Source organism: Parasteatoda tepidariorum, chromosome 10 (genome assembly GCF_043381705.1).
Source record: "Parasteatoda tepidariorum isolate YZ-2023 chromosome 10, CAS_Ptep_4.0, whole genome shotgun sequence".
Lineage (NCBI taxonomy): Eukaryota > Metazoa > Arthropoda > Arachnida > Araneae > Theridiidae > Parasteatoda > Parasteatoda tepidariorum.
In genome coordinates, this window is record NC_092213.1 from 36,583,558 (window position 1) to 36,597,488 (window position 13,931).

General features: G+C 30.5%; 1 protein-coding gene across 7 annotated transcripts in view; it reads right to left on the reverse strand.

Moving 5' to 3' along the window:
- The window catches only part of LOC107437528 (zinc finger MIZ domain-containing protein 1), a 153,289-nt gene extending 140,174 nt beyond the window's left edge, over positions 1 to 13,115 (reverse strand). For 3 of the 7 annotated variants that reach the window (XM_071186688.1, XM_071186685.1, XM_071186686.1), the window contains exon 1: positions 12,435 to 13,113. The gene's annotated coding sequence lies outside the window, so the exon portion shown is untranslated. Of the gene's footprint in view, positions 1 to 12,434 lie in introns of all 7 variants that reach the window. The other 4 variants (XM_043045722.2, XM_043045721.2, XM_016049595.3 and 1 more) reach the window with 3 other exon arrangements.
- Positions 13,116 to 13,931: the final 816 nt, after the last annotated feature.

The window sequence follows — 13,931 nt, forward strand, 5'->3', positions numbered from 1 at the left end:
GTGCAATTATAAAACGAGAAAAATAAGAATTAACTTCAAAATAAACGTGAGATTAAACAATCCTAAGAAAATAAAATAATGAAATATACTGTATTCAAAATATATACATAACTATTACAATAATTTGACGATACAATTTAGGAGCATAATTTCAATAGAATTGAAACAAAGTTTTCTTAAATGAATTAAGTTACGAATTATTTATTATATACTAGTTGTGAAAAAGTTGGAACAAACATTCGATGAATATTTTGTTGAAATTTTTAGCAGTGTCTCCAAGATCGCGATGACGGGGGTGGGGGGGGATGCACCCGAATTCAAGAACAATTTCTCACGTTGTTGGTAATAGGGAGTGAAGAAGAATTTTGTGGGCGGCTCGCGAAACACCTGTGAGGACGATATGGTCACAGGAATGTCAAGGGAAGAGGTGAAAGCTGAAGCCACCCCAAAACAATAGACAAGTCCGAAGAGAACGCTCGAACATTCCTAGGCGCGTGTTCTAAAAGCTGCAGGAACAATACTGAGAACTCGCCCGCGGCAAGGATGGAACGCTTCAACGAAAATCATGTTCCTTCTCGACTTCCGGAGTCTTCGAATGGCCAGGGTCACCTACCGGATACTCGAACATTCGATTCACCCTCCCTCCCTTTGAGTTATCTTTTAAAGCCTAAATTGATACACAAATTGTTTGTTTTCTTTGATGAACACTTCCTGGGTTAAAAGAAACATTTTAATTTAGCTCATTTTGTGACAAGAATGTATTTTCTTTATCGCTTTACGAATAAAATTAGGGCGCATCTTATTTAAGTCACATAGATATTAAAGTTAATTGAAGAAAAGAATTTATATATATGACTAAATAATTTTCGAATTATTGAACATTTTCTTCAGAAACTGAGTGAAAATAAAATAAGACTTTTTTTTTTCTAGGAGGCGTGGAAATTATGGAAAAGAATATACTATATATAAAAAAGGCAAATGCATATCTTTTACTTTTGTTTTTCTTTTTAAATCCATATTTATATATGTTTTAACCCTTAGATGCAGATGGATCATAAATGTCCCTTCAATATAGATTTTTTTTCTAACGCTCTAATTAGAAGCAATTTTAATATTTTTTAATTATAAAAAAGAAACTTCAATGAAAAATAACTTTTGCTTAGATGTAAATAACTGCAAATTTGTAAAATTAATGTTTGGATGAATGCAGGAAAAGAAAAAAAGAAACACCTGTGTTTCATGCTGTATTTCATAACCATAAATAATTAAAATTTGCTAAATATATCATTTTTCACTTATTCTAATCTAAATTAATAAAAAATAATGAAAAAAGTATGTAAGATATGTTTAATAAAAATTCAGCTACAATGGGTTAAGTAAATATACTATCGTAAATTCGTTGATAATACCTGAAATTATATTCAATTTATGACTATTAATTTTACTTAACGTCTTCAAACAACATATTAAACGCTTGTTAAAAGGAAAATTTCCTTTCTTATGTTGACAAATGAGTTTCTTAAAAAAACAATCTCACCTGATCCTAAAAAAATATTAATTCAAATTCCATTTTTAAATACACGTAATTCAATACAAAAAACAATAAGCCTGGTAGAATAGTAGGTATGCCATAAGACTGGTACCCGAATAGGTGCATTTCTTCCATAGCATAGCATATTTTTGCTCCCCGATCTTTAAATTTTAATGTATTTATTTATTTTCTTATCTAATATATAATTTGCTCTTTTATATTTCGCTCAGTGTAGATATGATAGAACTCTGATCGGGGGAAAAAATCAAATTAAGCTGATGTTTTCGGTAAAGGAAAAATTGAATTCATAACAAATATTTTATGGCAAAACATTCGACCGTTTAAAGGAACATAAAGAGAGGTCCAAAAGAAAAGAAAAAAAGAAGTCGATCGCTACTGATGCATTATAGATTAAGATTTAAAATAAAAATTGATGGTATGTATGTTTAATAATACTTATTTTCATACAATTCCCGATCAACATATAACTTATAAAACAAGTAGGATTATGTAGACCAGAGAAGCAAGCCTCTTTCTTCAGTTCACGACCAAGTTTGCAAAAAGTTTGGAAACAAGTGAAAGGGGTGACCTTCAAATCGGATTAATCGCATCTGCCGGAGATGTCATGTGTTTTCCAAGAATTCTGGGGAGGGTTCACACTCTCTTAGGACAATAGACGAGGTAGGGCAAACGATACTTCACAGGTTGGTGAAAAATCGGTTTCTTACACCCTTCTCCATCCAGCATTTACTTCTTATTGATAGCTGATCTCCAAAGGAATTGGATTTGAAGAAATTTTTCAGTGGATTGTCAAGTGGTACAAGGGGAAAGCACAACTAAAAAAAATCCCCCAAGAAACTTTTTCCACCTTAAACTTTCCCTCAAAATTCTTAGTATATACCTGCTTGTAAATTAAGTGGAATTAAAATCAGTTCATAAAAAGGCCAAATCGTTTGAAAAGTTTAGTTATGTCGCAGCACATTTTTCATGGGGCAAGTGAATACTGTATTCTATACCCGAATTGTAAAGAATGCAAAAATAACAAAGTAAATAAACTGAATAGATTTTGGAGGAAGAAGAGAAATAGGAATTCTAGAGTAGTTGTGTAGAACTAAAAATAATACTAATATATTACGTAAAATAAATATTTTTAATGTATCTATCTTGGCTGTTTTTGGCTAATGAAACAGCTTCGGCATAACTATTTTTTCCTATTGTTCTTGTAGTTTTTCAATGCTCGTTTATTTCTGTGATTGTGTAGGCGACTTGACACCCTATATCTTATAATATTCACTGGTTTAAGTCTAAAGCATAATGTTTGCAGGTAACACTCACGTTCTTGAAGCAAACGAACATACTGACCAGCCCAACATTAAAGAGCAAAGAACCCAGGCAGAATTTGGGTTGTTACTGAAGGATATTCAGAATTAACTACCTATATTAAGCACATTTCAGGCTCCTGCAAATGAGCAACACATATTCTAATTTGCCCAGCATTAAAGAACAAAGAACCCAGGCAAAATTTGGGTTGTTACTGAAGGATATTCAAAGTTAACTACCTACATTAAGCACATTTCAGGCTCCTATAAATGAGCAGAATATCAGTACACTTGTAATATATTCAGCATTAAAGAACCTAGACAGAACTTGTGATGTTTGTGAAAAATATTCAGTGTAAACTAATACTTTAACATCTTAAGCTCTCACGCAAGAGTAGAAAATCAGAATTTTATTTGTCCAGATTAAAAACAAATAATAATAATTATTTTTTCATTTATTTATTATTTTTTTAGGACATTTGGTGAACTTTAGAGTTTGAAAAAACTCTGTCGTATTTAACGAAAGACAAGGGCTTTTTCATAAATATAATAAATTTTGTTATGAAAGATAAGTATTTGATAACTAACTATAACTTGTTTTGTAGCAATGTAAGGATTTTTTTAAAGGTTTCAGATTGCTAAGCTATTACAAATCTTTATTTACAACAAACAGATTAACATAAAAAAAAAATTAAATTCCCTCAATTAAAAGATACCAACATTTTTCATTCTATTAACACATGTTTTGTGTCAGCTGAATCTATTGGAACAAAGTTTTAATTTAATCATTTTTATTTTATTTAATAACCGTCGTTGAGCAGCTGACCCAATTTTTTATGTTTACGAGTACTAATATTCAACTTCGTAGCTTTGTAATTTTGAACCCAATCCAGAAGACAAGGAAACTCCTGGCTCAAGTATTTTGAGACATTTGCCTTCGTGGAGGACTTTTTTGATAGAACTAACCCGCATTTGCGTTACATGGAGAGGAAAACCTCACACGGTTAGCCTGACAACAAAGGGACTAAACCATGATCCGTCTACCACTGAGGACATTTTACGTCAGCACTGTGGTTGCTGCAAGCCGGATGCGGAATTCAGATCGACCAGCATTTAATTTTACCAACTGCGAAAAAGAATTCTAAAACCCTATTCCATTTCAATGCAAACATGTTCTATAATAATACTATATTAGTTTATTTAAGAAAAATTAATATTTTTTTCATAAATAAAACTAATTGATTTGATTGCTATTTAAATCACTGTAATTACAATTATTTAGCTTTTGTAGTAAAACCTATTAGTACAGTAAGTTTTGAAAAAAAAAGAAAAAAAAGCATTGTAAAAAAGAACGTTTTTTTCAAACCCCGCACAAGTGTTTTCTATTGGGCCGAAAAGAGAATGGGCCATGAAAATTTTATCACAAAAGTAACCCGTGATAAAAGATGCGAAGATTAGAAAAATCTAGCTAAGATTTTTTTTTTCTTCCGATTTTGATCAGCGAGTGTAATACTAAAATAAAGTTTTGCTAATTAAGTCAAATGAATAAGCAATACGATATAAATATAAAAAATTTTGACACTATATGAGAAGTTAATTCGAATGAAAACTTAATCAAGAAAAAATACTGTCAAAGCACAAGCACCCCACATTTAAAAAATATATATAAAGTGATAATTAAAAAAATAATATTATATACGATAGCATGCGTCACACTTTAAACAAACTAAAATCACTACCAAAATAAATATCAAATTGAAACATTACAAGCACTCCAATAATATGTAAACTGCAAGGGTGGTCCTGTTGCTTGTTTGTGCACCCACATTCCATCCACCCCCTCAGAGAAAAGATAATATTCCTACAAAGGGGATATTAAACGACCTTGACACTGACCCCTTTAGACCCCCTTGACCAGACGAGGTCATTTGTCTTCATATAAGTCGGCCAATCTCGCACCTATAGCTATGGAGAAAGGTAGAAGAATCCCTTGTTTACAAGGTTGCCGACGGGCGGTAATCTTGCGGTCTGCCAAAAAGAACTTTTTTAAAGCAACAAACAAGAGGGGAGGGGGTGTTTTTTTGGCTTTGGAATAGAGAGGGTCGGCGGTGAGTTGGGAGTGAAAAGTCAATGACTTGTTCATCATGATAAAAGCTGATGAAGCTCTTTTTGGTTTTAGAAGAAGCGGATGGAAAGATGGTAGACAATAAATACTGCTTTAGTTTTAAGGACGATGAAATAAGCTACATACAGGAATATAACAGTTATTCGTGATGTTCGATTAATTGTCAGTGGATACATACGATATATAAATTTTTGCTAATACAATAACAATATAAAATTCTATTTGGCATCGAATACAAGTTCTAAAACACTTATATAAAAGCAATCTACTGGATTGATATTTCAACATGAGAACCTCCCGTTTCTATAAAGAGGGTGCGTAGCCAAATTATTAAACAAAAAAACAAGCACCTTTTAAACACTTTTCAAGCACTCAAAAAATATTTTTAAGTACTTTAAAAAAATATCATAATTAGGCAGGGTTGGAAAGTTTTTGACAATTCACGGTTTTATCTTGTTTTAACCGTCAAGTAAGAAAAGAAAAAACTCTTGGCATTGTTTTTGACAATTGTCAAAAATCATGAAATTTTGAATCATGTTAAACGAATGGCGTTTTCATGCGCTACGGCCTGACAATACGCCAAAATAGATAGGGGTTGAATTATAAATTTTTTTCCTTCCTTTTTTGCATAATTTATAGCGAAAATCAACTTGGTAAAGGAAAAATCTCATTTTAAAAACAGAGAAAATTAAGCACTTTTTAAAAACACGTCGACTCTTATTCCCATTTAGTATATTTTTTGAGGCGAATGAAGTTCTTGATCAAGTAATATCTTACCACTTCAAGAGCAGTGGCAGGACGATTATAATAAACACCTCCAAATTCATCCTGCAATAAAACCGGTTTTGATGTCTTTCATTTCGCTTTCCTTACCAACGATTCGACAGTCCAGATGTCAATAGATATTAAAGGATTACCCTGTGCACATGTACTCCTGTATATACATATATGTAGTACATCGATGTATAGATAGATTCTATTCAAGTTCACCTTAAGTTAATAAATAAATAAATAATTCAGAAGTATCGGCATCACGATTAAACCGTGCTAATATTTTAATCGATATCCATCTCTATTTGAGACGATTTGACACTCGCAAGGAAATCAATTACAATTTTTCGAAATAAATATAACTTTTTAAGAAAGAAAAAGAAGATTCCAATCTAAACGACACGTTCTAAAACGGATGACTTAAAAGCAAATAAGCACCTAATATCAATCGAGAAGTACATGTAACCCAATACATCGCTAGTCATGCGTGCCCCCTCCACACCTCCCTCTACTGGTCTCTCCCTACATCGGGATATTTTGGAAGAGGGGTACACAACAGGGACATTATGCACAGACAATAGGGCCACCCTTTTCCCTTTCATAGTGTGGGTCGCATACAGCTGCAGAAGGAGCCTCTGTACTTCCTCTCGGTGACCCCGAACTTTTTTTTTTCTTTCCCTACGCTACCCCGGCCCAACAAACTGGATGGCAAACAGTCTGACTATATTCAGGGGCGAATTGCAAATGCAGCTACAATGTGCCCTCCAGACAGTATCTTTTCTAGATTCTCAGTTTATATATTAGTTAACCTTATAAAATGAATTTTTTTCCGCAATAGGCTAGATATCAGGAATAATTTAAATTTAGATCATTCAAAATATTAATTAAAGGACAGATTCTTTATTTATTTCTCAATTTATTAATAAACAGAAACAAATGGGTGTTACTTTTTAAAAATTATTTCTATATTCCACTGATAAATCATAAATAATTTAGGTAATTTTAAATATACCTAACCATGAAACTATTAAAGGATATGTTTCTGGCAATTGCCAGAATAATAATTGCCCTTGATAATTTCTCAGTTATCAGCAAACAGATACAAGTTAAAGTATTTTTCAGTTATTGAGTTTTTTTTCTTCAGTAATACCACACATAATTTGGACGTTCTTCACAATAACTATTCGGAATACTGATTGAAGATTTAGTAGCATAAAAGATGGAACTCGCAGAATACAAACGACAGTGTGTACTCAAAGTAACGAAATCAATGTGTTATTGGTGAACTAAATTACACATAGTTTTTACTAAAATAACTTTAATAAAATATTAACAGTCTGATTTTTTTTCCCATTCAAAATAAAAATTTATAAAATCATTGCTTTCGATAAAAATATTGAGAATCGAGATCTGAATTTTATGAAGAATTAATTATCATAAGGTCGAAAAAAAAAATTAACATTTCTCTCACACACCAACTTTTTTTCTTAAAGAAGATTGAATGTGAACGAGTCTCATAGGTGAAGTTAAAATATTTCTAAATCATACTTACTATATATTTTAAAAACCGAGGCATAAATATGCGAGATTACGAAACATTTTAAAATTGAATAAATAACTTGTTAAATAATCTAAGATTCTCCTTCAAACTTGTGCAACTAATATTTTTGCAACACCCACAATTTAAGATCTAATAATAATCTAATAAGAAGAAATGGGACGAGTAGGAAAAAAAATTTTCTAATTCCATTTCTTCCTTCATTTATACACACGAAGGAGATATAATTAATAAAATCGCTAAAAGGAAATAACATTTTTTAACTACAAAATGTATTTCATTTTGCAGAAAAGTGTTTACAACCCGAAAAAGAACAAATTTTGAGGGACACCAAATTTAAACAATTGATGTCACGTTCTATCGTACGCTGGTTGCTACAGAATAATACGATTTAAACAAATTTAGTATAATAAATTAGAACATGAATTTTCGAAAAAAATTTAATATATTTTCAATGTTTTCTAACTATTTACCGCAAACCAATTTCAGTCATTGAAAGACAATCATTTTATGACTACAAATCACTCATTGCTATCGTATTTTGAAGCTTTTTTTTAAATCATATTTTATACTTTTATAAATTTTGAAATAATAAAATACGTAAAGTGAGATTTGAAAGCTATCATAATATTTAGATATCAGAATTCGGATATACATTTGTCAGAAGGAAATGAAAGTTTATATCTTTGCATGATACAAATAAAATCCTATAGGAACTAGACATACAAAACAATTTCCAACAACATCGGACAAGCTTCCTCGTAGAATTAGGATTGAAAATTAAAAATAACTACAAAACAATTTTAGCTATTAAAAATAATACGATCACTCAAAATGATAAAAGAACAAATTCCTTAAGAATTCCAAACACAAGTGGCAAATGAAAAAAAAAATTCAAATTGTTAAAAAAAAAAAAAGATTCCTTGTAATTAGTAATCATCCTTGTAAAAATCCTATATCAGTAAAGATCTAATTTTTCTCAATATTGTGAAAGCCCCTAAATCAGCAGACCGTTCCCAAACTTGGACAGTCCCATTTGGAAGTGGGACTCCATTCAACCACCCTCCCCCTTCTCCCTACAAAATTACCCCAGTATTTCTACCTACGGCCTCTCAATCCCTATCTATATCATTTGCTAAAAGAGAAAAACAAGATGGCGTGTTTTTGAACAAAAAATATATACAAATGTCTGGAAAGCAGACGCGTTACACGTAATATCCAAGAAAAACAATAAAAATCAAGTTGAAGTAGTCTGGTTGAAAATCTGAGACTAATAAAAATAAACAATTTGTGAATAAAATGAATGAAAAAGTGTAATATTTATGTGGGGGGAAAAGCAGCGCATAATCCATGTTAACGATAGGCTATTAGATCAGAATAATAATCGGTTGAAAATGGCTTTATAGTTCATGGTCAATTACGGAAGCAACTGTTTCCGGTTTGTTTTTCTACAGTCAACAAGCTTTGTAACAGCTAATAAAATGGTGGTGTGCATAGAATATGGATTATTTATAGATACGAATACTGTTACATTTTAGATACATAATCTTTTTAAGTTTTGCACTTCAATGCATAAGAAAACGATCCTTTCAATCATGTATGTATGTATCATAGTTAATCATGTTTCAAAAGTGATTAGTTTTCGTCGGTTTCGAAAAAATAAAACCGCCAATTTTGTAAAAATGGCAATTTTCTCGAATAAATTAACTGAACACCCAAGACACTATATTTAATTGATAATACAATATTTAATTTATTAGTTTTTTGTGTGTATATTTATGTTGTTAAGCGTAATTATTTGTCACATAAGCTACTATTTTTGTAAACCTCGTTCGCAAAGTTTTGTCAAAATTTATTTTTGTTTGATAGTATTGATGTCGTATCGTAAAAGTTAGGATTGGAAATTCACTAAATAAAAACAAATCTATCAGAATTTCTCGCTAACTACGTAGATTAAAGTACAGACGTTCTTAAAATTCCGAATAAACAATTACACTTTTTAATTTCTTTGATAAATGATCTATCCATTTTGATTTTGTCCATTACAGTGGAATACTTTTCCCAGAAATAATTTTAGTAAAAAAAATATTTTAAAATTATCACCATTTATTTTTAGAGAAATTAGGAATTCGTAACTTAACACAAAAATCTCTTACTGCGTAATTACAAAGATTTGATTAAAAAAAAAACTAGGTTGGAATGATAAACAAGTTCATTTTTTTGAGGAATAGTAAGAATTTAGAAAAAATTATAAAATTATTTCTTTTAGTCGGTATGAGCTATTGAAAGAAAAGATGAAAACCATATAGAGGTGCACTTTTTTGATTCTGAAAATAGAGAAAAGCATAATAATTGTATCCAAGACATTTATCTAAAACCTAATTATCTTCAAAGGTTGAAGCTAATCTGTTGATGACATGAAAGTAAATCAAACAAGGAAAAAAGCCTGCACCAAATTTTTATTTTTTTCTTCATTAAAATAAACATAAGTTTATTTATCAATCTTCACTAATATTTTGTTTATTTAACTTTTAAATGTGTAGTATAATAAAATATACATTAAGTGTATAAGGTTTAATTATAAATACTCAAATTTTATAATTCTAAACACTACACACAACACGTTTGATTAATCGGAATTTACTAATACAATCAGATTTAACTTTTAATTAAATTAAAACCTCACTGATGATTTGATATTAAAAATGTTAAAATAGTTAAACTGAAGTATATTTTTTTAGTTTGAATATTAGTGTGGATCTTGGTTTTTAATGAACAATAAAATGTAGATAGACATAAATAAAGCAATATTATAGTTATCTTTTAATTTATAAAATACAGAAAAGGTAAGTTTCTTCCATGGTGAAAAAAACTCCTGGGAAGATTTAGGTTTCTCCCAACCCAAGTTGAAGAAAGAGAAGAAACTTAGTTTTTAAATGACATTAAAAAAAAATTTTTTCACAGAAGTTATTTTTCCAATTTTAATCTAGATTAATTAAAAGCTATAAATTTTTAAAATATATCTTTTACTATGCTATTTTCATCTGATAATGCTACATATTAAAGACAGAATTAAAATCAAAAATTTATTTTCTTAACTTTAGATATAATTAGATTTATAACATTCTATATTGTATATATATGAGGTTTATTTATTCAGGAAAATGAGGTTAATATAAATCTCATTTAAAAATAAATTATTATTATACAGGTTGCAAAGATTTAGAAATTTTGCTTATATTGTTTATAAGTATGATAAAGTATGTTTATAAGTATGACTAAAATAAATATGAAAATAGTTACTTCTTTAAAAAGTAAATGTAAAGTCTGAAAATTCCATCTATTTTCAATTTTATTTATTAGTATGTTAAGTCCTGAATCTTAATAACAGATTAAACTTTTTATAATACTTATCTAAACAATTCCTATTGGTTATTTTTAGTTTCTTCCAAATTGAAAAGTTTTTTTCTTTTCTTTTTCCTTTCAGTCCACTAGCAAAAATCTCAAACATGAGTTACCAACATGCCAATATTAATTACATTTTTTGTTGTAGTTAATTTACGTCGCACTAGGGCTGAACAATGGGCTATTGGCGACGGTCTGGGAAACATCACTCAGGATGATCCGAAGACATCACAATTTTGATTCTCTGCAGACAGGATGACACCCCCGCTTCGGTAGCCCGACGACCTGCACGCGAAGTCGAGCACTTTACGGTAGAACAGTTTAACGAGGACCAATACCGCAGACCATCGGTCCCTACGTAGACTGATCCAAGTGGTCACCCACCCGCACACTGCCAGTGATGCTTGACTTCGGTGATCTGCTGGGAACCACGACTTAACGATCAGTCCACTGCGGGACTAATTATACTTTTTTATTTGTGAGTTTTCATACACAAATTTTAAACCAAACACCATACATTTTACAAGGTTCATACTCAATTTCAGAAGGAAAAAAAAAAAAAATTCTCGAACTTTTCTAGGTACATCAGGAAATCCAGACCATATTTTATATACACCATGCTTTTATTCATCAGAAAACTTTGATTTTAGGTATGCAATGTCAAACATTAAGATTTTGTGAGAAAAATAATTTTCACTGAATGAGGATAGAAGGACGGAAGTTGCACTAAAATATGAAATTTTTTAACAAGTAATTGTAAATAAATGTTAGAATTTAATTTGAATCTTAATAACAGATTACTTTTACTGACAATTCTAAAACGGGTTATTTTCCAGGTATAAAGTGCGAATTTTCCAGATTTTCGGAAAAAAATGCAACTTTCCCTGACTTTTCCCTCCCTACTTTTCAGAGTAAAAATAAAATATCCTGAGATGTCCAGGTATTCCTTTTTCTCCCTGATCCAGGGAGTCCTGATTTTAATATACTCTCTTAAGTAATCCATGCATTAGGCTAATTACACAGGCTCTTTCCCCCCACAAAATTAAATTCAACTCAAGATAAGCTTTTGGGATATATTAAGACTTTTTCTTATCCTTAGTTTATGGGCAGTAAAAATTGCAATAAGTTTAGGCAATTAGCAGGACAGATTAAACAGTAAAGACATATATTTCAAACATCATACCAAAATTTAAAATGCCTGCTGCCTAATTAAAATTATCGATCACCAATAAAATCATAGAAATTCACAACAGATATAGCAAATAGTACTGAGTAATGCTGTTAACAGCAAGAAATAGTAATTTATAAGGAAAACTACAATATTGCCTGATGCTCAGTTAAAATAATCTAACAACTACTAGAAATGTTTACACAAATAGTGATGTTCAAATGTGATGTTTTCTGAAAGATGTGTTGAAGGAAACATCTAATAATGTATTTGTAGCAACAAATAAGTGGAAGGCATTGGCCCACATTGGGCTGTCTGGCCAACTATGATGATAAGTTACAGATATGCTAAGTACGATATTCTTTGCAACTAGATTTAAGGCAGAAGAATTATAAACTCTAAGATATAAAAATATTAAATACCGAATCATAACACACCATATAGTAATGATTAATTATGGAGAGATTCTTTTAGGAAAATCTAATTTTTAAAATAAGAACAACAATTAAATTGTTCCACTAAGAAAATAATAATAAATAAAATATAAATAAACTTACCGTGAAAGGTCTTTAAATGTTAGTCCAAACATAATTCTTAATCGATGTACAGTTGCTGAGCAACATTTAAAGAATAACAGACGATATCAACAATATCTATTGATAGATGCAGTTTGTTGGCACGCAATAGATCACTTTAACTTTTCATTAATTCGTATTTCTTTTCAAAACAATCCAACAAAGATAAGTCACACAAAATATGACGACACAGGTAGAGTTGTTTCATAGTCGATCAATCTGCAAACGATAATTAAAATAACTTTCGCATCTGACGACACGTACTAAGTTACCAATCAATTCGTCTGACGATAATTAAAACAAGGTTCAAAATAATCAGTAAAATTGATCAAAATGAAAACGAGTTAAAATTAATATTCTATTTTAAATAAATCAAACACTGATATCAGACAAAAGAACAAATATGGAATCTCTTGTTATCCATAGTTACGTGAGTAATCATCGTGTTGACAAGCCGGCTTCTTTCTACAAATAAAACGCTCCGCAAACTAATTCAGGAACCCACGTGGTTTCGGAGCGACAAATTCGAGGTAATTTTCTCTCGCGCAGAAAGCAGCGTGCTCACTAGCATTTACGAAACTTCAGACACGGATCCAAGAACGAGGAGATCGACTCACTCACTGAGACCTACTCGAGTGGCAACATTGTGGTTGAATCTGTGAAGCCCTTCTTTCATTCGCCGTCACCCCCTCCCCGTAACATTCAGGCAAAGAACATAGCTTCTTTCTGGTAATAAGGGGCTATCCCCTAATAGCAGATTGATGTCAGTTTAATAGGATTATTCGAGGATGCGAATTGTCTCGGACAAGTTCATTTACAATCAACAAACACATCATATTTTATTCTTATCAATGAGTGTACCTAAAAACGTGACATGAAGTGTATGCTAGATTCATGCATATTTAAATTTATTTTTTTTAAATATAAAATTACATAGCGTTGTTTTAGAGATTTCAAAACTATTTCAGTTCACGCGTTGAAAGCAAAAATAGTAATGGCTGTGAAGAGAATTTCTTATTTACCATTAGTTTTCATTCAAAAATCTTTTTAAAATTAGTAAATAAACGCGAAAATTAGTTAAAGATGCTATTACAGTTTTAGAAAAAGTATATATTTCATTTAAATTTCTAAGGTATAAACTTTTTTTTAAACATAAGTCTGTTTTTAGATGAGTTTGTTTCCTAAATTGTTAAAAGAACAGAAGAAGAACGAAAACTTTATATTATTTGAGTTTGTTTTTTGTCCGACATTCCAACATGTTTTTTTTTTTTGGGGGGGGGGAACATCACGCGTTTTATTTGATATATTAATTAAACTTAGTATGACTTATTTGTTTGCTTTTTTTTTGCTGAGATCGAATCTTATAAGAATTCAATATTAACAGCATTTTAGATTAGCATGAACAATTCACAGAAATAGATTAAAAATAAGAAAAATAATATCATCATTCTTCATTTTTTTATTTCTTTCCACCTATTG